Below are 24,768 nucleotides of genomic sequence, written 5' to 3'. Positions count from 1 at the left end.
AGGGGGTGGTGGGAGGGGTAGGCAGAGGCCTAACTATAGAGGTAGAACGACTCGTATGTGTGTTGAGAAGGAGAGACCCAACTATGTCTTGAGGGAGATAGGTCGACATCCATACATAACTGAAGGACGGGAAATATGATGGGACAGAGAGAGAGAAAGGAGGGAGAGTGGGAGGTAGAGGGAGGGAGAGGGGTAGAGTGCTAGATGGGTGATGGAGTTGCTTCTCGAAGATGGTGGGAGAGGCCTACTAGACAAACTGAGGGTGGAACTGCAATGTTATCAATAAGAGTGGGGATGTGTTTCTATGTGTGCCTGTGCGTGATAGATCTGTCGGGACGCATCCATGGATGATGAAGGGGAACCATGTGTTTGGTTAGCAAACCTAACTAGATCGGTAGATCAATTGTTGTTTGTCGGAGGAAGGAGAGACACAACTAGTGAGGTAGATCGATTGACGTGTGGGTAAAAACGAGTTATAAGGACCTAGCTAGCTATATGTATAGCGAGAGATCGGTCGGTGTACGTCCATTTGTTAGAGGCAAATAAGGCCCAGCGAGACGGATAGACAGAGAGAATGGAGCTAGGAGGTGGTGCGAGAGGCCCAACTACTAGCTAGATAGGGGGAGGAGTGTGCGGTTGTGAGAGCGATGAAAAGAGGGGTGAGAGTTTACACGTGTGTCTGACCGTATGAGAGACACGAGGCAAGGACACATAAAGGAGGAGATTGAAGGTGTGTTTTTATGTTGTAGGCAGGCACCGCTGGAGAGGTTTATCGATCAGTGTGGGTCGGAAAGAAGTTGTGGAGACTATGTGAGAACGACCTAAAGAAAAAAATGAATGTGCCAGGTGGATAGAATGCTGAGGGAGGGGGAGGGCGAGGAGGGCATGTGCATGCACGAGAGAAAGTTAGTGGTAGCTACAAAGGTTAGAGGATTGTGTGGGTGTAAGAGACTAACAAAGATCATAATTTGATATGAAAGCGGATTCATATATTTGAATAGGAGATCATAGTGTTTTAAACATTGCACGCATGAATATAGCGGTGATACACGTGCTGTGCACATGTTATAGCATAATGTGATAATGCATGGCGTTTGCAACTCACAACTAAATGCCGAACAATCTAAACCATACTATACATCAAACAATCTCACAATTTATTTGAATTTGTGATAATGTGTGGTGTTCGCAGCTTACAACTAAATATCAAACATTCTAAACAATACTATATATCGAACATTCTCACATTTTATTTGATTTTGTGGTAATGTGTGGTGTTTGCAACTCACATCTAAATACTTGTAGGCGTAGGGGGCGGGGCACCATACATAATGTGATAAACACATTATACATATGAGACATGGTTTAGATTATGAAGATCTACCTAGAGCTAGAAATGTAATGTGATTTGAAATCAAAATAAACAAAAAATCTAGTTGGAGTTCATATAGGAGTACACATAGTTCATATGTAACTCAAGACTAATCATGTGGTGTGCTGTGAAGATAATACACAAACGATGGTTTAACTTGACAATAATGATGATTGTAGATCTTATTAAAACAGAGAAACGAATTCAAATGCTTTGACTTCACAACAATCATTACTGTAGATCTTATTCAAATAGAGAAACAAATTCAAATTTAGTTCATATTGAAGCGGTAGTATATACGTTTGGAATGCACTAAAACGTTCATTTGAGTAGTAGGTTGCATGCATTATACACGTAGCGAAATATTTTAATTGAACATAACATGAATTCAAAGTTTTGAATGACATTTGTAGGGCGCATTGATTTGGGACAGTACACGTTAGGCTTGTTCGGAAATTTCAACCCGCGCCTTGTTAGCCCGAAATATTTAAGATATATCTTTGTCTCGTTGTGCTCCGACAACTCCCTCCATCTCAACCCGCGCCTTGCTATTCCGAAATTACAACGCGCGCGAAAACTCCCACCTCCTGTGAAATCCAGACACGCGAAATGCCCATGGTACCCCTGAATCGAAAGAACCGCCTCAAATCGGTGGGGGTACTTTCGTAACTTACCCCACATTTCGGACAAGCGCGTCTCTAAGCCATGGTTCCCCACTGCCATCCCATCCGCCCACCCATTCGTACACCGAGGCCGCGAAAACCCGCGACGAAACCCCACACACTGCTCCGTCCGCCACCCAGCCGGAGCCTCTTCCCCGACGACGTCGTCCACAGCAACACCTCGACGTCCCTCATCCACCGTACCGGATGAGGATCCGTCGTCGATCTCATCGTCCCGCCGGTTCAGCCACCCCGTCCTCCACCTCCAAGGAGCTACCCCGACGTCCCTTCGTCTTTCGCGCCACCTCCATTCCCACACCGCCATCTTCACCTGCACCACCGGAAGAGCATCATCATCACCGTTTCCTCGGATGAAGCTGCGGCCTAATCGGTGCCACCAAGGAGGTTGTACACTAATCGCTGCATTTTCTTCTTGATTCGATCTCACGGTGCTGCCGGCGCTCGGTCCCGAGCCGATACAGCGCAGCTCCATCCACGGCAGCGTCGCCGGCCACTTCCTCCATGTCTTCGCTCCCTCGGTGGTGACGTCCACATCAGTAGGACTTGCTGCTGCTTTAGCTCTCACTCCCGTTGCTGCTCTGTTCTTGCTCTCGGTCCCTTGCCTGGTCTGCTCTTGCTATTTCTCTTGCTTGCGCTGCTGCTCTCGCTCTTGCTCTTGCTTGCGATGCTGCTCCGATTTAGCTACACTTCAGTCGACTGAATCGACTTTTGGGTCAGTCGATTTTCAGGTGGTGGAGGGGCTCGCCGGGGTGAAGGAAGAACCAGCCGCAGCGGGGAGGGGGGCTCACCGGAGAGATACCCCACTATCTATCTTAGGGTTCAGGATGGGGGCGGTGGTCGCCGGCGGTGGCGGGGCGTTGGCGGGGCGGTGGCGTGGGGATCACCGGAGAAAAAGATCGGCACGGGGTGGCCTAGAGGGATGGCCGGGGCGGCGGCGAACCGGCGGTGGGGAGTGTTTTTGGGAAGGGCGGGGCGGCGCACCGCCGGCAGCGGGCGGCGGGGGGCTACTGTTTGGCCGGCTCAGGGGGGTGGAGGTTGAAGATGAACCACAGGCCCTTGATTTCGTATCCAACGGCTGCAAAATCGACTGACCAAAGATGAAAAAGTCAGTCGACCGACGTGTAGCCTCACCTTGCTAGTGCGTTCATTTTCGACAGCAAAATTCAGTTTCGACAGCAAAATTCAGTTTCGACAGTTAAGTTCAGTTTCGACAGTTAAGTTCAATTTCGAGAGTTAAGTTCTGAGATGAGCGGCTGATGTATTTTACATCTAGCACTTTGTGGTTATGTATTTTACGTCATGTATTGGAGATGCTATTAGAATTCCACTCAGGTTAACATTGTCGTTGTCTCTCTTGTCCTGCTTCAGCCTCGGCATCGTACAACTCACCGGAGCTGCTCCAACGACGAAACCCTCCATCACAGCGGAGCAGTACCTCGGGCTCCATCTCTAGACGCCTAAGATCTTCTTCCCCTCCTCCGACAGCCAAGTCAGCTGGAGCATCCTCACCGGCCAACCCAATCACGTTGAGATCGACATGGCTTCACCAAAGAGGTTCTACACTTGTTGCATCTCTTTTTTACTCTACATGTTATATATATTGTCCACTGAGCACACGGATTTGTTCCTTTAGTGTCTCCTTGAAAGAAAAAACGTAGGAATTTTAATTTTCACTTGTCCTCCTTTTCAAAATCCTATTCATGAAGCACAAGACTAAGAGATAGTAGCATAATAGCATTATAACCGTACATTTTCTTGTGGTTTGACTTAATGTCACCATGCTTCTTTGCATCCTGTGATCTTCCAATTGTTGTGAATCAAACACCCAGATTGGCAGAAATCCCGTGTTTTTAAATTCTATGTTTTGCACGTGCATTCCTATCCTATTCCTGTCTATTTCCTATCCCTGCATTGTTGGAATCCTCCAATTCAAACGAGCCCTTACAGAATTACTTCTCTTACAGATAGTTGTCAAAGAAAGCCTTGCGTGGTTTGTCCCGCTCTTGCTGCGTCGTCGTCCACCCTAGCTCAGCTGCTCCAACGACTGAAGGGTCCAACACAGCAGGCATCCGGCTTCTAGACTGTCTTTCGCCGCCTCAGATCTTCTTCCCCGCCGCTGGCAGCCATGAAAACTGCACTACCATCATCAACCGAGCAGATGACCTCGAGGACTACACGGGTCCGCAAGAGAGGTCTCACTCTTTCGTGTCTGCTTATGTTATGCATCGCTTAATATTACATGCTACTTTATCGTCCTGTTCGCCGATTAGACTCTGAGTCAGCTCCAAACTAATGGTCAAACTTGAGTTTTTAAATGGTTGTGGGGTACATATCGGGGCCGCTATCAATAGTATCTATCTACTATCTGGTTAATCTCCGGTGTCTACTATGAGTTTCATGTTGGGTGGGAAACAAACAGTAAAGAAGCCATTATCTGTATTTTTTAACTGAAGCCATTATCTGCCTGCTATTATTGGTTTTGGGTCTATCCACAGGTTGCTACCATCACTCTGGATTTCTGCATGCACTCCTTACATAATCTCACTATGTTTTATTCCTATGCATGACAGTTATTGTAAACATTGGAAATGAACATGTAGAGCAAAAGAGACGAGCCTTGCGTGGCAATAAAATTTCATGCAGACGTTGCTCCATGGTAGGCGCAAAGGCAGCCCCCCTCCATGCATTTCAGATTGTAATCGAGAGGAAGATATCTGTTCTGAGGGGGATTCAGAAGGAGAAGACAACTCCTATTTACCCCCTGAGGTCTTCGCTCTAACTTGGCATGCTGATGTTGGTTATATCATGCATATGGTGTCTTGCATTGCTTACTTTATACATCAAATATGTTATCTGCTTAGTTTAGACATCCTTTGTGTGAATGCCATCTGTTTAGTTTATTCATCGTTTATGTGAATTATGCAACGCCATCTTGTTTAGCCAGGCATCATATATGTGAATTTGCAATGCCATCCTGCTTAGCCAGTCATCTTATATGTAAATTTTATCAGGCCATCCTTTTTTTGGTTACATATTACATTTGTCAAAAATGTTATTACATTCAACTGCTCTTCGTGTGCATTAGCCATTTGACACGGTGATGGCAAATTCTGGAGTGAAAAGAAGGTCTTCAGAGCAGACTATGCTATCTGACAAAGCACATATCTCGCTGGTTATGGATAGCTCCTTAGAGGAGGATTCAGAGACAGATGACCAGTCCTATCCCCCCCGAGGTGTATGCTCTAACTTGGCAGGGTTATGTTGCTCATATCGTGCATTTGGTGTCTCGCATTGCTATGTCATTTGATTAGTTTAGACATGCTTTGTGTGAATGCCACCTGTTCAGTGTCTAATTACCATATATGTGAATTATGCATTGCCATCTTGTTGCAAGACATTATATATGTGAATTATACAATGCTATCTTGTTGCAAAGGCATTATATATGTGAATTATGCAATGCCATGCTGTTTAGCCAATCATCATGTATGTGAATTATATCATGCTATCATTTTTTTGTATTACGTGTTCCATTTGTCGACAACGTTTGTATATTCAACTACTCTTCCTGTGCATCAGCCATTTGAAGCGGCGATGGAAGTATCTGGAGTGAAAACAAGCTATTCAGAGCAGACAATGCTACCTGCTGAAGCAGACATCTTGCTGGTTACAGAGAGCTCCTCAGAGGAGGATTCAGAGACTGATGACCAGTCCTATTTCACCCCTGAGGTCTATGCTCAAACTTGGCAGGGTTATATTACCATGTCATGCATGTTGTCTTGCATTGCTTAGTTTTTACATCATATATGGATTGCCATCTGCTTACTTGCTTACTATATAAATCATATATTTGAATTATATCATGCCATCATGTTTACATAGTGCATACACATCATCTATCTGAATTATGGCATGGCAACCCATTTAATAAAGACATCATATAGTTATATCATCTCATCATGTTTAGTGTTTACAGTCATCATATTTTGAATTATGGCATTCTATCCGTGAATGTATGTGAATTATGGCATGCCAACCTATTTAATAAACACATCATATAGTTATGTCATGTCATCCTGTTTACATAGTCTCATATTTTGAACTATGTCTTTCCATCTTTTTTAGTTAGCCATCATAATGTGAAATTGTGTCATGCTATCCTATTTAGTTAGCCATCATATATGTGAAATTGTGTCATGCTATCCTATTTGGTTAGACAACATAAATATGAATTATTTCATGCCCTCTTTTATTCCCCACTATCCATTGCACCTGTCTATCATACAATGTCTATACTTTCAATTACTTTTCTTGTTTATCAGCCATTTGAATTGGAGAGCGTGATGGCAGTATCTAAGGGAGTAACAACATGGTCTTCAGAAAAGATAGTGCTACCAGTTGATGCAGATAGAACCACGGTTGTACTTGCCCAAGGACTAGATCCACCGCACATAACCCAGACTCTCGCAGATTGTACCCCTACCCAGTTGGACAGAGAACCAGCTACACCCCTTCTAACCCCAACCCCGGCAGATAGTAACCCAGTTCCAGTTGACACAGCACCATCTCCACCACAGAGCACCCAAACACAAGCAGTTAGTAAGGAAACTGCAGTGCCCAAAGCACGAGGACCACCACTCCGAATCCCAACTCAATGCTTAAAGGAGAAGAAGATTTGTTCTTAGGTCAGGTTCTGTAGCTATGGTGCATACTCCTTTGCTCTTGCATGACTGTATTTACCCATACCAACTATTTTCAAATTTGAAGGATGGAATTGAAACTCCAATGGCACAACAGGTATGTTTTCAACTTGTTTCTTTAACTGGTTTGCTGTTGTAACCTGCTCTATGTTGATTTCAGTTTCAATTGAATAAACAGTTATGTTCTCATGTCATGCACATTACAAGTGTTGTTATTGCTCTATAGTTACCCACACTTATATTCTGTCTATTCTGCTTTGTCATGAACAAATATTATTTGAACTGTGTCTCTATCTTGATTTGGCAACAAAAACTAGAATGATATAGACCATAAAGTGACCATGGTACATAGATATATGTTTGTTTCATGTTGTTATCCTGTCCACTTTACTACTGAACTCATTTACCAAAATGAGTTTCATATACAACATGGTAAACATGTGATGTGTCTGCTTGTTTCTCTTTTAGATCGCGGACAAAATATTGGAGAACAGTACCGCGTTATCCAATGGTAAAGGAAGTAATGCAGATAAGGTTCAAGATAGTGAGACATCCCTGTTGGTCTCCAAGAAAGCTGATAAAAACTATCTTGACGACAGTGAGGGAACCCAAAAGTCTTGTCTTGATGTACTGTTCAAGTTACTGGCCACTACTGCTGGCACAAGCTCTTCGAACTCGCTGCCTGAATCAGTTCGTCTTCTTGAGTCTCAACTTCAAGTTGAAAGACATCGATCAGATGTGCTGCAACAGGAAGCTGAAGGACTGAGAAAGTCCCTGCAGAATTCAGATGCATATTTTCTGGTGCAACCACTACTACAAAAACAACTATAGCCAATGTGGACACTAATGGTGCACTGTACATGTGGTGCGCCATTACTAAATACTAATGGCGCACCATGTGTTGGTGCGCCATTAGTGTGCAAATACTAATGGTGCACCACATCCACGGTGCGCCATTAGTAATTTTTTTATTTTTTTAAAAACTACTAATGGAGCACCGTGAGAAGGTGCGCCATTACTAGTTCAACTAGTAATGGTGCACCACTCCCACGATGCGCCATTAGTAATTATGTTTCAAAAAGAATTTCAATTTTTTTTATTTTTATTTTTTAAACTACTAATGGCGCATCGTGGGATGATGCGCCATTACTAATGGCGCACCATCCCACGGTGCGCCATTAGTAATTTGGCCCAAACATTCCCCCGAATGCACCCCCCCTTGTGGACCGCCTTTTCAGTTTCAAAAAAAAAGAAAATGATAGAAATGTCAAAAAAATAAAAGAAAATAAGATTCCCATGTGATATGTGGTCTAGTTGTTAGCAAAATTTACAAACATGAATTTTCAACTTTTTTGCAAAATCTCTCAAGAATTTGTAAAAATGGGCATAACTTTTGCATACGAACTCGGATGAAAAAGTTTTTTATATGAAAAATCATCTACTCTTGTAATTTATCAGCGAGATAAATTTGTACAATTCTATGAAGCTTCCAGCTTCTGTTACATGTATCTTGCGTCCAAGGTTGCCCGTTGCAACATTTCATCAAATACAAAGGAGACTAACATGCATGCTATTGCATCTCAATGATTGACAGATCATAGCAAATATGTACTCCCTTCGTTCCAATATAAGTTTCTCAACTTTGTGCAAACTTTGGTACAAAGTAGTACTACTACTAAAGTTGACACTTATTTTGGAACAGAGGCAGCTAAAGAAAAAAACGATCCATGCAGTCCCTAGCCCTTGAACCGTGAACCCTGACCAGGCTTCAATTTGCTGGCAACGTTCGAGCTTCCTAATAAATGAAGTTTGCAACCTTTTGACCATCGGATCATTTTGTGCAGTTTCACCAAAATCGAGATGAGCATCCCTGTGGGAAAGAAATTGAACAAGCGTGATTAGAATAAGATTACTGGGACTAGTTGATGAGACATAAACTCATCACAAATATAGTACGTAGAAGCCAGTAGAGGTATGTGCGGGGCAAAGAAGTAGAGAAATATCCACAGGGAGTGATGTGGGCAGCTGGAGCAGTGGTGCAAGCCGGCTGTAAAGGGAGTTGTACCTGAGGGACGTAGCTCAACCTTGAGGAGGGCGGCGGGAGGCGGCAACTACCCATGTCGCGGCAGTGAGCAAGGGACGAAGGCAAACTCACCGGCTTTGTGAGAGAGAATGGCGGGGACCCCTGATCGGGACGTGCCGACAGTGGTTTTTCACCTTCGCGACGGCCACCGCATCTACACTAAGCATCCACCCCTTCCCCAAGCGGACGTGATCTGCCGGGATGTTAGAGATGTGGCCACAGTCGTTTTGTGCGAGAGAGTGTGAAGAGAGCAACCCCAGCAAGCAACCGTGTAGGCTGGCCCGTCCTGACTATGTATATAGTGGAGCGGTTTCCTTTTCTCTCCATATGAACCTATCATATTGTGTACGTGCCACTGAAGAAAAAAAATTATTTATAAATGACACGGCACCTACTACTCGTTCTCCTATAACCTTGCGCTTGGCATCTCCAAGATGTTAACCTTGCGATTGGCTCTTCGCCTCTTCGGGAAGTCGAGCAATAATGGTAGTGCAGTATATATCGTTCTGGCTATATGAGACCGAATGAATTGTTGCACGTCCACCACGTGGGCGAGGGTCGAGGGGCGAGGAAGAGTGCTCCATACGGAGCAAGATGAGTGAATCTACACTCTAAAATACGTCTATATACATCAGTGTTTGGAGTATGTACTAGTAGTTCATATTGAAATCTACTAAAGGACATATATATATTCCAAACAATATGATAGTATAATATCTATAACCAAGGTAGTAGGGACGAGGAGTAAACGGAGGGAGTAGTAAAATTTTCTCCTCGGGCTGCGAGCCACCGCGTGCGTGGGCGAGGGAGCGGGCGTAAGGCATGTAAGCAAGCTTCACCTCATCCTGCGAGCCACCGCGCCCGTGGGCGGGGGAGACGGTGTACTAAGCAAGCTTCTCCTTGTTCTGTGAGTTGACGGGACACATCAAAAGTACTCCAGTGTATAGAGCCTTGCCTCTCAGGTAGGCCCCACATGGTTTGCCTCTTTTTTTAACATAACACATCAAGTCGCAATTTGTTTGTTCACCCGTGGTAGACGATCCTCCCTCCACCAAGTGGACAACCAGTACATGTGCCAAATTACCACATGGGCTGCCTTTTTCGTACAGAAATGAGCTCCACCGTGTACCCGCGCGGGTGTGGTTGGGAAAGAGACGGGAGTACGTGCGCCATGCATGCACCTCTTCTCTTCGTGCACGTCCCCCACCTACGTGGGGTGTGTGTGAGAGATACAAACCGCGTTGTGAGTGTTTTTTGTTTTGGGGTGGGGGTGGGGTGGGGGTTGATTTCGTGAATTATTTGTGGGAATATGTGTCGATGACATCTCAAACAAAATTTTGCATGCAATGTGTGTGAAATGGAGACCTATCCATATCATACATAGAGGGTCGGGCAATCCACGAGAAGAGAGGGAGGGGTCATAGCTATCGATAGAGTCAAAGAGAGGATCAAGTGGGTGGGTGCGAGATCGATGAAGACGGCCATCGAAATTGTTTGTGTGTACAAGTCAAAGATATAGGGCGACTAGCCTACCGGAACGTTAGAGGGCACACGTCAAGTTTGTGTGTGGCAGGGAGACATGACTAGAGCGCTCGATGTATCGGTGTGTGGGGGTGGTGGGAGGGGGTGGTGGGAGGGGTAGGCAGAGGCCTAACTATAGAGGTAGAACAACTCATATATGTGTTGAGAAGGAGAGACCCAGCTATGTCTTGAGGGAGATAGGTCGACATCCATACATAACTGAAGGACGGGAAATATGATGGGACAGAGAGAGAGAGAGATGAGGGAGAGAGGGAGGGAGAGGGAGGGAGAGGGGTAGAGTGCTGGATGGGTGATGGAGTTGCTTCTCGAAGATGGTGGGAGAGGCCTACTAGACAAACTGAGGGTGGAACTGCAATGTTATCAATAAGAGTGGGGATGTTTTTCTGTGTGTGCCTATGCGTGATAGATCTGTCGGGACGCATCCATGGATGATGAAGGGGAACCATGTGTTTGGTAAGCAAACCTAACTAGATCGGTAGATCAATTGTTGTTTGTCGGACGAAGGAGAGACACAACTAATGAGGTAGATCGATTGACGTGTGGGTAAAAACGAGTTATAAGGACCTAGCTAGCTATATGTATAGCGAGAGATCGGTCGGTGTACGTCCATTTGTTAGAGGCAAATAAGGCCCAGCGAGACGGATAGACAGAGAGAATGGAGCTAGGAGGTGGTGCGAGAGGCCCGACTACTAGCTAGATAGGGGGAGGAGTGTGCAGTTGTGAGAGAGATGAAAAGAGGGGTGAGAGTTTACACGTGTGTCTGACCGTATGAGAGACACGAGGCAAGGACACATAAAGGAGGAGATTGAAGGTCTGTTTGTATGTTGTAGGAAGGCACCGCTGGAGAGGTTTATTGATCGGTGTGTGTCGGAAAGGAATTGTGGAGACTCTGGGAGAATGACCTAAAGAAAGAAAATGAATGTGCCAGGTGGATAGAATGCCGAGGGAGGGGGAGGGCGAGGAGGGAATGTGCATGCACGAGAGAAAGTTAGTGGTAGCTACAAAGGTTAGAGGATTGTGTGGGTGTAAGAGACTAACAGATATCATAATTTTATATGAAAGCGGATTCATATATTTGAATAGGAGATCATAGTGTTTTAAACATTGCATGCATGAATATAGCGGTGATACACGTGCTGTGCACATGTTATACCATAATGTGATAATGCATGGCGTTTGCAACTCACAGCTAAATGCTAAACAATCTAAACCATACTAATTTACAAACAATCTCACAATTTATTTGAATTTGTGATAATGTGTGGCATTTGCAACTTACAACTAAATATCAAACAATCTAAACAATACTATATATTGAATATTCTCACATTTTATTTGAATTTGTGGTAATGTGTGGTGTTTGCAACTCACATCTAAATACTTGTAGGCGTAGGGGGCGGGGCACCATACATAATGTGATAAAAACATTATACATATGAGACATGGTTTAGATTATGAAGATCTACCTAGAGCTAGAAATGTAATGTGATTTGAAATCAAAATAAACAAAAAATCTAGTTGGAGTTCATATAGGAGTACACATAGTTCATATGTAACTCGAGACTAATCATGTGGTGTGCTGTGAAGATAATACACAAACGATGGTTTAACTTGACAATAATGATGATTGTAGATCTTATTAAAACAGAGAAACGAATTCAAATGCTTTGACTTCACAACAATCATTACTGTAGATCTTATTCAAATAGAGAAACGAATTCAAATTTAGTTCATATTGAAGCGGTAGTATATACGTTTGGAATGCACTAAAACGTTCATTTGAGTAGTAGGTTGCATGCATTATACATGTAGCGGAATATTTTAATTGAACATAACATGAATTCAAAGTTTTGAATGACATTTGTAGGGCACATTGATTTGGGACAGTACACGTTCAGAAATTTCAACCCGCGCCTTGTTAGCCCGAAATATTTAAGATATATCTTTGTCTCGTTGTGCTCCAACAACTCCCTCCATCTCAACCCGCGCCTTGCTATTCCGAAATTACAATGCGCGCGAAAACTCACACCTCCTGTGAAATCCAGACACGCGAAATGCCCGTGGTACCCCTGAACCGAAAGAACCGCCTCAAATCGGTGGGGGTACTTTCGTAACTTACCCCACATTTCAGACAAGCGCGTCTCTAAGCCATGGTTCCCCACTGCCATCCCATCCGCCCACCCATTCATACACCGAGGCCGCGAAAACCCGCGACGAAACCCTACACCCTGCTCTGTCCGCCACCCAGCCGGAGCCTCTTCCCCGACGACGTCGTCCACAGCAACACCTCGACGTCCCTCATCCACCGAATAGGATGAGGATCCGTCATCGATCTCATCATCCCGCCGTTTCAGCCACCCCGTCCTCCATCTCCAAGGAGCTGCCCCGATGTTCCCCTCGTCTTTCGCGCCACCTCCATTCCCACACCGCCATCTTCACCCGCACCACCGGAAGAGCATCATCATCACCGTTTCCTCGGATGAAGCTGCGGCCTAATCGGCGCCACCAAAGAGGTTGTACACTAATCGCCGCATTTTCTTCTTGATTCGATCTCACGGTGCTGCCGGCGCTCGGTCCCGAGTCGACACGGCGCGGCTTCATCCACGGCGGCGTCGCCGGCCACTTCCTCCACGGCGTCGGTCCCTCGGTGGCGACGTCCACATCAGTAGGACCTGCTGCTGGTTTAGCTCTCGCTCGCGCTGCTGCTCTGCTCTTCCTCTCGGTCCCCTGCCTGGTCTGCTCTTGCTATTTCTCTTGCTCGCGCTGTTGCTCTCGCTCTTGCTCTTGCTTGCGATGCTGCTCCGATTTAGCTACACTTCAGTCGACTGAATCGACTTTTGGGTCAGTCAATTTTCAGGTGGTGGGGGGGCTCGCCGGGGTGAAGGAAGAACCAGCCGTAGCGGGGAGGGGGGCTCGCCGGAGAGATAGCCCACTATCTATCTTACGGTTCAGGATGGGGGCGGTGGTCGCCGGCGGTGGCGGGGCGTTGGCGGGGCGGTGGTGTGGGGATCGCCGGAGAAAAAGCTCGGCACGGGGTGGCCTAGAGGGTTGGCCGGGGCGACGGCGGACCGGCGGTGGGGAGTGTTTTCGGGGCGGGCGGGGCGGCGCACCGCCGGCCGCGGGCAGCGGGGGGCTGCTGTTTGGCCGGCTCAGGGGGGTGGAGGTTGAAGATGAACCGCATGCCCTTGATTTCATATCCAACGGCTGCAAAATCGACTGACCAGTGATGAAAAAGTCAGTTGACCGACATGTAGCCTCACCTTGCTAGTGCGTTAAGTTTCGACAGCAAAATTCAGTTTCGACAGCAAAATTTAGTTTCGACAGTTAAGTTCAATTTCGACAGTTAAGTTCAGAGATGAGCGGCTGATGTATTTTACATCTAGCACTTTGTGGTTATGTATTTTACGTCATGTATTGGAGATGCTATTAGAATTCCACTCAGGTTAACGTTGTTCGTTGTCTCTCTTGTCTTGCTCCAGCCTCGGCGTCATACAACTCACCGGAGCTGCCCCAACGACGAAACCCTCCATCACAGCGGAGCAGTACCTCGGGCTCCATATCCAGACGCCTAAGATCTTCTTCCCCTCCTCCGACAGCCAAGTCATCCGGAGCATCCTCACCGGCCATCCCAATCACGCTGAGATCGACATGGCTTCGCCAAAGAGGTTCTACACTTGTTGCATCTCTTTTTTACTCTACATGTTATATATATTGTCCACTGAGCACACGGATTTGTTCCTTTAGTGTCTCCTTGAAAGAAAAAACGTAGGAATTTTAATTTTCACTTGTCCTCCTTTTCAAATTCCTATTCATGAAGCACAAGTGTCAGTGTCAAAACCGGCGGATCTCGGGTAGGGGGTCCCGAACTGTGCGTCTAGGCCGGATGGTAACAGGAGGCAAGGGACACGAAGTTTTACCCAGGTTCGGGCCCTCTTGATGGAGGTAAAACCCTACGTCCTGCTTGATTAATATTGATGATATGGGTAGTACAAGAGTAGATCTACCACGAGATCGGAGAGGCTAAACCCTGGAAGCTAGCCTATGGTCTGATTGTTGTTCTGTATGTTGTCCTACGGACTAAAACCCTCCGGTTTATATAGACACCGGAGAGGGTTAGGGTTACACAAAGTCGGTTACAATGGTAGGAGATCTACATATCCGTATCGCCAAGCTTGCCTTCAACGCCAAGGAAAGTCCCTTCCGGACATGGGACGAAGTCTTCAATCTTGTATCTTCATAGTCCAGGAGTCCGGCTGAAGGTATAGTCCGGCCATCTGGACACCCCCTAATCCAGGACTCCCTCAGTAGCCCCTGAACCAGGCTCCAATGACGATGAGTCCGGCGCGCAGTTTGTCTTCGGCATTGCAAGGCGGGTTCCTCCTCCAAGTACTCCATAGAAGATTTTGAACACAAAGATAGTGTCCGGCTCTGCAAAATAAGTTTCCACATATTGCCATAGAGAGAATAATATTTACACAAATCTAATCTGCTGACGTATTCCGCAGTGTGACATCGCACCATGGCCAAGCCTTTATTCGAATCGTTTTATTGTCCCACCTCGGCGTGTCATGCGAGGCGGTTTCCTTGGCACGTCTTGTTAAAGCAGAGATCGTGTCCCTTTATTCCGGGATTCTCATCAATGCAGGCGTGGGTAACCCAATCGCGCCATCGATTACGACGCTTGGAGATAAGCGAGTTTTACCAGGCTAGTGGGGACACGTAGTTGCGTCCACCCATCTAAGGGGATAAGGATCCACCTTTTCACCTACGCCTTCTTCCTCCTTTGCCTATCCATTTTCGCGCACTCGAGCTCCAGGGCCCAAGTCCGCACTCCCCACCTCAACCTTCTCCAGCCATGTCCGGAGCGGGAGGCAAGTGGATGGTCTCCTCTGTCATGGAGGGACACATCAAAAAACTGAGGAAGGCCGGATACTTGTCTAATGAGATCGCGTACCGGCTTCCCGAAGAGGGGCAGCTCCTCCCCAGCCCAAGGCCCCATGAGAGGGTAGTGTTCCTTCCCCACTTCCTCCGCGGACTGGGCTTTCCTATCCACCCATTCGTCCGGGGACTCATGTTCTACTACGGCCTAGATTTCCATGATCTGGCCCCGAACTTCATCCTCAACATCTTGGCGTTTATCGTCGTGTGCGAGGCTTTCCTCCGCATCCGCCCCCATTTCGTCCTTTGGCTCAAGACTTTCAATGTCAAGCCGAAGGTGGTGCGCGGCAACCAGGCGGAGTGCGGAGGCGCCATGGTGGGCAAGATGCCCAACGTCTTATGGCTCGAGGGCTCCTTTGTGGAGACCCTGAAGGGGTGGCAATCGGGGTGGTTTTACATCACCGAGCTGCACGACCCTGAGTGGGTCGCAGCCCCCGAGTTCCAGTCCGGACCCCCAACGCGGCTCACGTCCTGGAAAGAGACGGGCCTGTCATGGGGCAGCAAAGTAGAGGTGACTGGACTGCAAACATGCATCCAAACCCTGGTGAACAAGCAGCTCAAGCTTGTCAAAGTAGTCCAGGTTATGCTTATCCGCCGGATCCTCCCGTGTCAACAACGGGCCTTCAATCTGTGGGAGTTCAACCCGGCGCAGCATCAAACTCTGAGCAGGCTCTTCGACACGACGTACGAAGATGCCTAGAAGGTGCTTTTCAAGGGCGCCGAGGCTCCCGCATCCGCTACCGAGGATCGCGGATTCAGCGCGCAGCGTCATGCTAGCACGGTAAGTTTCTTGTACCTTTTACAGGGTATTAGTTTTTCATAGTTTAACTCTGTGCGGGATCTAAGCTCCCTTACCTTTGACAGGATTGGTAGGCGAAGTCCGGACAGATCGACTGTCCGGCTCCTTTGCCCGAAGACCCAGCCGATGCTCGCTTGGCGAAGCTGCTGGTTCCGGCACCCTATGTGGTGCCGGAGAAGAAGGCCACAAAGAAGGCCATGGGGACTCGAACAAGTGCCCGGCGCCAGGAGGTGTCGGGTTCATCATCCGACGGCTCCAAGGCGCATTCCTCCCGTGAAGACGGGGAGGAGGAAGAAGAGACCTCTCCCCCTCCAATGGGGGGAGAGAAGAAAAGGAAGGCTGCCCTTACTGGGGAGGCCGAAAGGTCCAAGAAGGGGAAAACCCTTCCTCCGGACTACTCCACCAATGCCGACGATGGCGGAGAGGAGTGGCCGCTCAGGGCCAAGCCCCTGGCGAAATCATAAGTATCCGGATACCAGAGAAACTCATAGTATTCCTTTATTGCGCAGCTTTCCCTTATGTCGAATATGATTATGCATCCCACCCAAAGACCGGCTTGACGGGTCGTCGAGTGGTTCACTGGACTCGTCGGATGTGAATTCTCTTCCACCGGCTACCTCCCCCCGCCCTGCGGACGACGCCGAAGTGTTGTCCCAACAGGTTCCAAGCCAGAAGGAGGTGGTCCTGGAGGCGCCGCAAGGCGACCTCCCGGACTCCAGGAGTAAAGGGGATAAAACCCCCCAGGGCTCCAAGTCCGGCTCTAGGCCGGACACCGCTCCGAAACCTTCAAAGGTTCCAGAGTCCGGCGGGCGGCCTCCTTCCAAGAGGAGCAAGCCCACCGTGCCGGTGACCCCCGTCCAACCAGAGGCGCCGGACAATCTATTGGAGGTGCTCAAAGGCGCCTCCATCGACAAGGAGCACCGCACCATTATGAGTGCGGTGGTCCAGAAGGTTCAGTCCGCCAAGAGCGGACTGACTGAAGCTTGTGCTAGCCTTTTAACATGCTTTGAGGTAAGTAAAGAATGTGTAAATAATATTACTGCATAGACAGTAGCCCCTGATGCTCTGTTTGGCGTTCGGGAAGAAAAGCCGAATAGAGGATCAAATAAAATTTGCAGGAGTCTAACAAAAAGGAGTCAATATGCGTATGCAGGCTTCTCTGCTGGCGTCCGCCGTACTGACTGCGGAAGTGGACACGCTAAAGCAGAACCTGGAGCAGTCCGAGCAAGAGCTCGGACGTGCCAAGAAGCAGCTCGAGGACAAGGAAGGTAAGAAATACCTTGTTTAAATATATATAAAAAAGGTGCAATTGCAAAAAATGACAGGATTATCGTGGCTATTGTAGGGGCCACGTCTGAGGTGGCGACCCTTAAGCAAGCGCTGTTCGAGGCCGAGAAGAGGGCGGCCACGGAGCGCACCGAGCGGGAGAAGTATGAGGCCCAGGTTGGCAAGGTGCAGCAAGAGCTCCAGGCTCTCATGGAAAAACATGAGAGTTTGGAGCTTGACTCAAAGACGCGAGCGTCCGAGCTCGCGGTGGCTATTGAAAATGCCAAGTCTGCCAAGGCCGAATCCCAGAAGACCCTCCAGGAGTTGGATGCGGTGAAAAAGATAGCGGCGGGTAAGGCATTCTCTATGCAAAGCAAACACATAAACATGAGTTACTTGTTACTTACCCGAATCCGGAGCTCTCCAGGAGCATTTGCAAATCCTCCCCATAGCGTGTCCGATGCCGCCGCATTCTATTGAGCCGAGGAGGGCAGCTCGACAGAGAAGGTGTTCTGGTCTCAGTATGCTGAGGCCAGACACCCCGTGCCCCTGAGCGACCAGCTGAAGCAACTAGTCGAGCTCCACAAGGCGGCCGAACAGGCCATGAAGGGCCTCATAGTTCGGCTGTGGCCTGGAGAGGCTCTGCTTGGGAGCTATTTCGGGCTGGTGCGGCGGCTGGTGGGGGCCTGTCCAAGGCTTGAAGTCATCAAGCGCTCTGTCTGCATTGAAGGTGCCCGTAGGGCCCTTGCCCGTGCTAAGGTGCACTGGGGCAAGCTGGATGCTGAGAAGCTTGTGAAGGACGGGCCACCGCCGGGGAAAGAGCATCGCAAGCCCGAGAATTATTATAAGGATGTTCTGAAGGGTGCCCGCCTTATGGTGGATGAATGTTCCAGGGATGTAATTTGTGAGTAAAACTTCCTCGTTTTGTCCTGTGCGCTGAAAACTTGTTCATATGCACTAAGCAATGTTGTTGGAATTTAAAATATTACCTTCTGTGCGGCTGTTTATCAATTCTGAGAGATGGCGAGTCGTCGGCTTCTGCCCCCGTGCCACTAGTGCTGGGGTGTTCGGGGATAAACCTGAGCGCTCTTTTTCCCATGTTTGGGTCCTTCGAGGGAGGCGCTCAACACAACGAACAAGGCAATCGGACTATAATGCGTGAACACTCTCACTTAGCCATAGAATTCTATAATTTTAAATTTCGGTGAAGCCCCTGGTATTCGGAAGACCGAGTTCGGGGCGCTATCCACGCCTTGGCCGGACAGAGCCGACTCCTCGCTCTAAGCGGCATAAGTCTTTAGGGACTCGAAAAACCTCTCGAACAGCGACCAGCTCTCGCTTCATCATGACAGTCAGTTTTAGCTTTCTCTACCGAGGTGCTCGACCCAGCTCAACTAGGGCACAATCGCAGTAGTTCTCCTAGTGCTACCTTAGCCGATATAGCGGAACGTAAGGCACCAAAACATAGGAGCCGGGCAAACCCAACTATTGACCCAAGACATGATTTGGAGTCAATGCATATAATGCTATAAGTTCGGGGTGCTGCACTTGTTAAAGTGTTCGGACTTCTCACACCAGATTGAGGGGTACTAAAGCCCCTGGCATATTTTGGCCATACCAAAGTGTACGGGTGCAACATGTCGTTAAGGAACATATAATTGTAAAAAAAGGGTAATGCAAAAATAGACAAAAGCTATGCATTGTTTACTAAAAAGGGCTGCGATCAAAGCAGAATGATACAAATAACGCGATAAGCAAAAGGTTGGACTATTTAACATGTCCGTTCCAGGGGCAGGCTGCAGAATGGTATGTGAAACAGGTATACTGCTCGTGATAGAGACCACCTGGGAGTTCCGTAATGCGGCATGGCTTGTCTGCTTCCCTGGTTCTTGCATCGTTTGTGTGGCAATTGAACTGCCGAACAGGCCTTCCGAAGAATGGAGTCCTGAAAGTAAGAGAAAATTAAAAAATCGGCAGCCCCTAGTGCGGTTTAAGCCGTGTTTCGGGCGTGCCGTGATGGTGCCCCTCCCCCTGTACCCATGGTATTTCTAGAGCGTAGTTATGTACGCGAAGCACTGGTGTCGCATTTTTGCGAGGGCTGGGGTTGGTGCCGCATTGCTACGCTTGCTCGGAACATGCCAGGCGGTCTTGTTGTAGGTTACTCCGGGCGCGCTTGATGGTGTCCGGACGTTTAATGGCCGGACTAGAGAACTGCCTGGAGAGGCTGCTTTGTACTTCCGCTGCAAGGGCCGCCGTGTGCTCCTCTGTTCGGAGGGAGCGTTCAGTGTTTCCATTGACCGTAATTACTCCTCGAGGGCCTGGCATCTTGAGCTTAAGGTATGCGTAGTGCGGTACCGCATTGAACTTGGCGAATGCGGTTCGCCCGAGCAGTGCATGATAGCCACTGCGGAATGGGACTATGTCGAAGATTAACTCCTCGCTTCGGAAATTATCCGGAGATCCGAAGACCACTTCAAGTGTGACTGAGCCTGTACAGTTGGCCTCTACACCTGGTATTACGCCTTTAAAGGTCGTTTTGGTGGGCTTGGTCCTCGAGGGATCTATGCCCATTTTCCGCACTGTATCCTGGTAAAGCAGGTTCAGGCTGCTGCCGCCGTCCATAAGGACTCTAGTGAGATGAAATCCGTCAATAATTGGGTCTAGAACCAATGCGGCGAATCCGCCATGACGGGTGCTAGGGGATGGTCCCTTCGATCAAAGGTGATTGGGCAGGAGGACCATGGGTTGAACTTTGGGGCGACTGGCTCTACCGCGTATACGTCCCTTAACGCGCGCTTCCGCTCCCTCTTGGGGATGTGGGTTGCGTATATCATGTTCACCGTCCGCACTTGTGAGGGAAAACCCTTCTGTCCACTGTTGTTCGGTAGCCGGGGCTCTTCGTCGTCATCGCTATGCAGCCCCTCGTCTTTATTTTCGGCATTTAACTTGCCTGCCTGCTTGAACACCCAACAATCCCTGTTGGTGTGATTGGCCGGCTTTTCGGGGGTGCCATGTATCTGGCACAAGCGGTCGAGTATTCGGTCCAAACTGGATGGGCCCCTAGGATTTCTTTTGAATGGCTTTTTCCGCTGACCCAATTTATAGCCTCTGAATCCGGCATTAACTGTCGTATCCTCAGCATTGTCGCCGTTAATGCGGCGCTTCTGCTTGTTGCGACGCGACCTGCCACTACTGTCCCTGGTATCCGAATTACCAGGGTTCTTGGTCATATTGTTGCTACGAGCAAGCCAGCTGTCTTCTCCCGCGCAAAAGCGGGTCATGAGTGTCGTGAGTGCTGCCATAGATTTCGGCTTTTCTTGTCCAAGGTGCCGGGCAAGCCACTCGTCATGGATATTGTGCTTGAAGGCTGCTAGGGCCTCTGCGTTTGGACAATCGACTATTTGATTTTTCTTTGCTAGGAACCGTGTCCAAAATTGCCTGGCCGATTCCTCTGGCTGCTGAATTACGTGGCTTAGGTCATCGGCGTCTGGTGGTCGCACATAAGTGCCCTGGAAATTGTCGAGGAATGCGGCTTCCAGGTCCTCCCAACAACTGATTGATCCTGCTGGCAAGCTGTTAAGCCAATGCCGAGCTGGTCCTTTAAGCTTGAGTTGGAGGTATTTGATGGCGTGGAGATCATCGTCGTGAGCCATGTGGATATGAAGGAGATAATCCTTGATCCATACCGCAGGATCTGTTGTGCCATCATATGATTCGATGTTTATGGGTTTGAAACCCTCGGGGATTTGATGATCCATTACTTCGTCTGTGAAGCATAGTGGGTGTGCGGCGCCTCTGTACTGGGCTATATCATGACGTAGCTCCAATGAGCTTTGTCTACTGTGTTCGGCCCTACCGGATTTGTGTCCGGCGTGACGGTTATCGTCTCGAGTCGTGGGGCGCCCCCGCGATCCGTAGATCAATATTGTTTGCCTTGCCTTGTCCTCCAACATGTCTCGCAGGTCTGGCGCATTTTCCCGTGCCTTGGTACGAGGTGCGGCTTGAGTGGAGGGCCGAGAGGCCTCTCTATCGCGGCCACGAGGTGGCCGGTCGGCCATATCAAGTGCTGGTGATGTAGGTTTAAGTGCTTCCTCCTCTAATCGGGGTAGCAACCTGCGCTTTGGGTAGATCTTAGAGGGGCGTTCGAGTTTATGCTCTTCGGCCGCAAGGACTTCAGTCCATCTGTCGACTAGCAAATCTTGATCAGCTCTAAGCTGTTGCTGTTTTTTCTTGAGGCTTCTTGCCGTGTCCATAAGCCTGCATTGAAAACGCTCTTGCTCGATGGGATCCTCTGGCACAACGAATTCGTCGTCGTCGAGGCTTGCCTCGTCTTCGGAGGGAGGCACATAGTTATCGTCCTCGACCTCTCTGTTTGCCGCTCTCTCATGAGGGCTGGCTTCTCCATCCTCCTGTGCTGAATCTTGCTGGAGGGGGTTTTCTTCGGCACTCTCCGGAGTATTATTATTATCTCCCGTGCTGGAATCACCGTATTTGCTTTGGCGGGATTTTGAGCGGCGCCGCTGACGCCGGCGCTTAGGCTGTTTCTTGGAGGGGTCATCCTCCGTTGTTCCATCGCCATCTCCTTCTTTTGGGGTGTCCACCATGTATATGTCATATGATGAGGTGGCTTTCCAGGGCCCAATAGGCGCTGGTTCTTCATCGTCTCCTGCATCGGCGTCCATACCGTCGATGTCTTTGAAGTCGAAGTCGAGCATGTTGGTTAAATCGTCGATAGTGGCTACAAAGTGGGTGGTGGGTGGGCTTTGAATTTCTTCATCGTCTGTATCCCAACTTTGCTGACCGTAGTCCGGCCAGGGCTCTCCTGATAAAGAGAGAGACTTTAGTGTCTTCAGAATATCACCGAAAGGCGAGTGCTGAAAGATGTCCCGACAGTAAACTCCATGATCGGCGCCCAATCGGATTCGATCGGCAGGGGCGCGGAGGGTTCGGAGTTCGGAGAGGAGTCCGTCTTCTTGGAGTCACGAGTCTCGCGGAGTGCGGGGCTGGTGTTCGGCTCGATCGCCATTGGGATCGCAGCCCCCGAGGCGGCGTCCAACCACCCATCCTCGATAGGCGCAGTTGGCTCCGAATTACGGGTCGAAGCCGATGCGGGTGCGGCCTCCAGGGCACTGTTCGGCAGCAGAGCTAGATCATGCTCATCGTGACAGTGCGGCGCACTCGGCAGTGGCTCGAATCCGTCGAAGATCAAGTCCCTGCGGATGTCAGCCATGTAGTTTTAACTTCCAAATCTGACCTGACGGCCAGGGGCATAGCTTTCGATCTGCTCCAGATGGCCAAGTGAATTGGCCCGCAGTGCGAAGCCGCCGAAGACGAAGATCTGTCCGGGGAGGAAGGTCTCACCCTGGACTACATCGCTATTGATGATCGTAAGAGCCATCAAGCCTAACGGCGACGACACAGAGGAACTCTCAATGAAAGCACCAATGTCGGTGTCAAAACCGGCGGATCTCGGGTAGGGGGTCCCGAACTGTGCGTCTAGGACGGATGGTAACATGAGGCAAGGGACACGAAGTTTTACCCAGGTTCGGGCCCTCTTGATGGAGGTAAAACCCTACGTCCTGCTTGATTAATATTGATGATATGGGTAGTACCAGAGTAGATCTACCACGAGATCGGAGAGGCTAAACCCTAGAAGCTAGCCTATGGTCTGATTGTTGTTCTGTATGTTGTCCTACGGACTAAAACCCTCCGATTTATATAGACACCGGAGAGGGTTAGGGTTACACAAAGTCGGTTACAATGGTAGGAGATCTACATATTCGTATCGCCAAGCTTGCCTTCCACGCCAAGGAAAGTCCCTTCCGGACACGGGACGAAGTCTTCAATCTTGTATCTTCATAGTCCAGGAGTCCGGCTGAAGGTATAGTCCGGCCATCCGGACACCCCCTAATCCAGGACTCCCTCAACAAGACTAAGAGATGGTAGCATAATAGCATTATAACCGTACATTTTCTTGTGGTTTGACTTAATGTCACCATGCTTCTTTGCATCCTGTGATCTTCCAATTGTTGTGAATCAAACACCCAGATTGGCAGAAATCCTGTGTTTTTAAATTCTCTGTTTTGCACGTGCATTCCTGTCCTATTCCTGTCTATTTCCTATCCCTACATTGTTGGAATCCTCCAATTCAAACGAGCCCTTACAGAATTACTCTTCTTATAGATAGTTGTCAAAGAAAACCTTGCGTTGTCCCGCTCCTGCTATGCCGCCGTCCACCCTAGCTCAGCTGCTCCAATGATAGAAGGGTCCAGCACAGCAGGGATTCGGCCTCCAGACTGTCTTTCGCTGCCTCAGATCTTCTTCCCCGCCGCTGGCAGCCATGAAAACTACACTGCCATCATCAACCGAGCAGATGACCTTGAGGACTACACGGGTCCGCAAGAGAGGTCTCACTCTTTCGTGTCTGCTTATGTTATGCATCTCTTAATATTACATGCTACTTTATCGTCCTGTTCACCGATTAGACTCTGAGTCAGCTCCAAACTAATGGTCAAACTTGAGTTTTTAAATGGTTGTGGGGTACATATCAGGGCCGCTATCAATAGTATCTATCTACTATCTGGTTAATGTCCAGTGTCTACTATGAGTTTCATGTTGGGTGGGAAACAAATAGTAAAGAAGCCATTATCTGTATTTTTTTAACTAAAGCCATTATCTGCCTGCTATTATTGGTTTTGGGTCTATCCACAGGTTGCTACCATCACTCTGGATTTCTGCATGCACTCCTTACATAATCTCACTATGTTATTCCTATGCATGACAGTTATTGTAAACTATGGAACTGAACATGTAGAGCAAAAGAGACGAGCCTTGCGTGGCAATAAAATTTCATGCAGACGTTGCTCCATGGTAGGCGCAAAGGCAGCCCCCCTCCACGCATTTCGAATTGTAATCGAGAGGAAGATATCTGTTCTGAGGGTGATTCAGAAGGAGAAGACAACTCCTATTTACCCCCTGAGGTCTTCGCTCTAACTTGGCATGCTGATGTTGGTTATATCATGCATATGGTGTCTTGCATTGCTTACTTTATACCTCAAATATGTCATCTGTTTAGTTTAGACATCCTTTGTGCGAATGTCATCTGTTTAGTTTGTTCATCGTTTATGTGAATTATGCAATGCCATCTTGTTTAGCCAGGCATCATATATGTGAATTTTGCAATGCCATCCTACTTAGCCAGTCATCTTATATGTAAATTATATCAGGCCATCCTTTTTTGGGTTACATATTACATTTGTCAAAAATGTTATTACATTCAACTACTCTTTGTGTGCATTAGCCATTTGACACGGTGATGGCAAATTCTGGAGTGAAAACAAGGTCTTCATAGCAGACTACGCTATCTGACAAAGTGCATATCTCGC

The sequence above is a fragment of the Triticum aestivum genome, chromosome 1A (genome assembly GCF_018294505.1).
Source record: "Triticum aestivum cultivar Chinese Spring chromosome 1A, IWGSC CS RefSeq v2.1, whole genome shotgun sequence".
In the NCBI taxonomy this organism is placed as follows: domain Eukaryota; kingdom Viridiplantae; phylum Streptophyta; class Magnoliopsida; order Poales; family Poaceae; genus Triticum; species Triticum aestivum.
Note: the sequence above shows the minus strand (reverse complement) of the source record.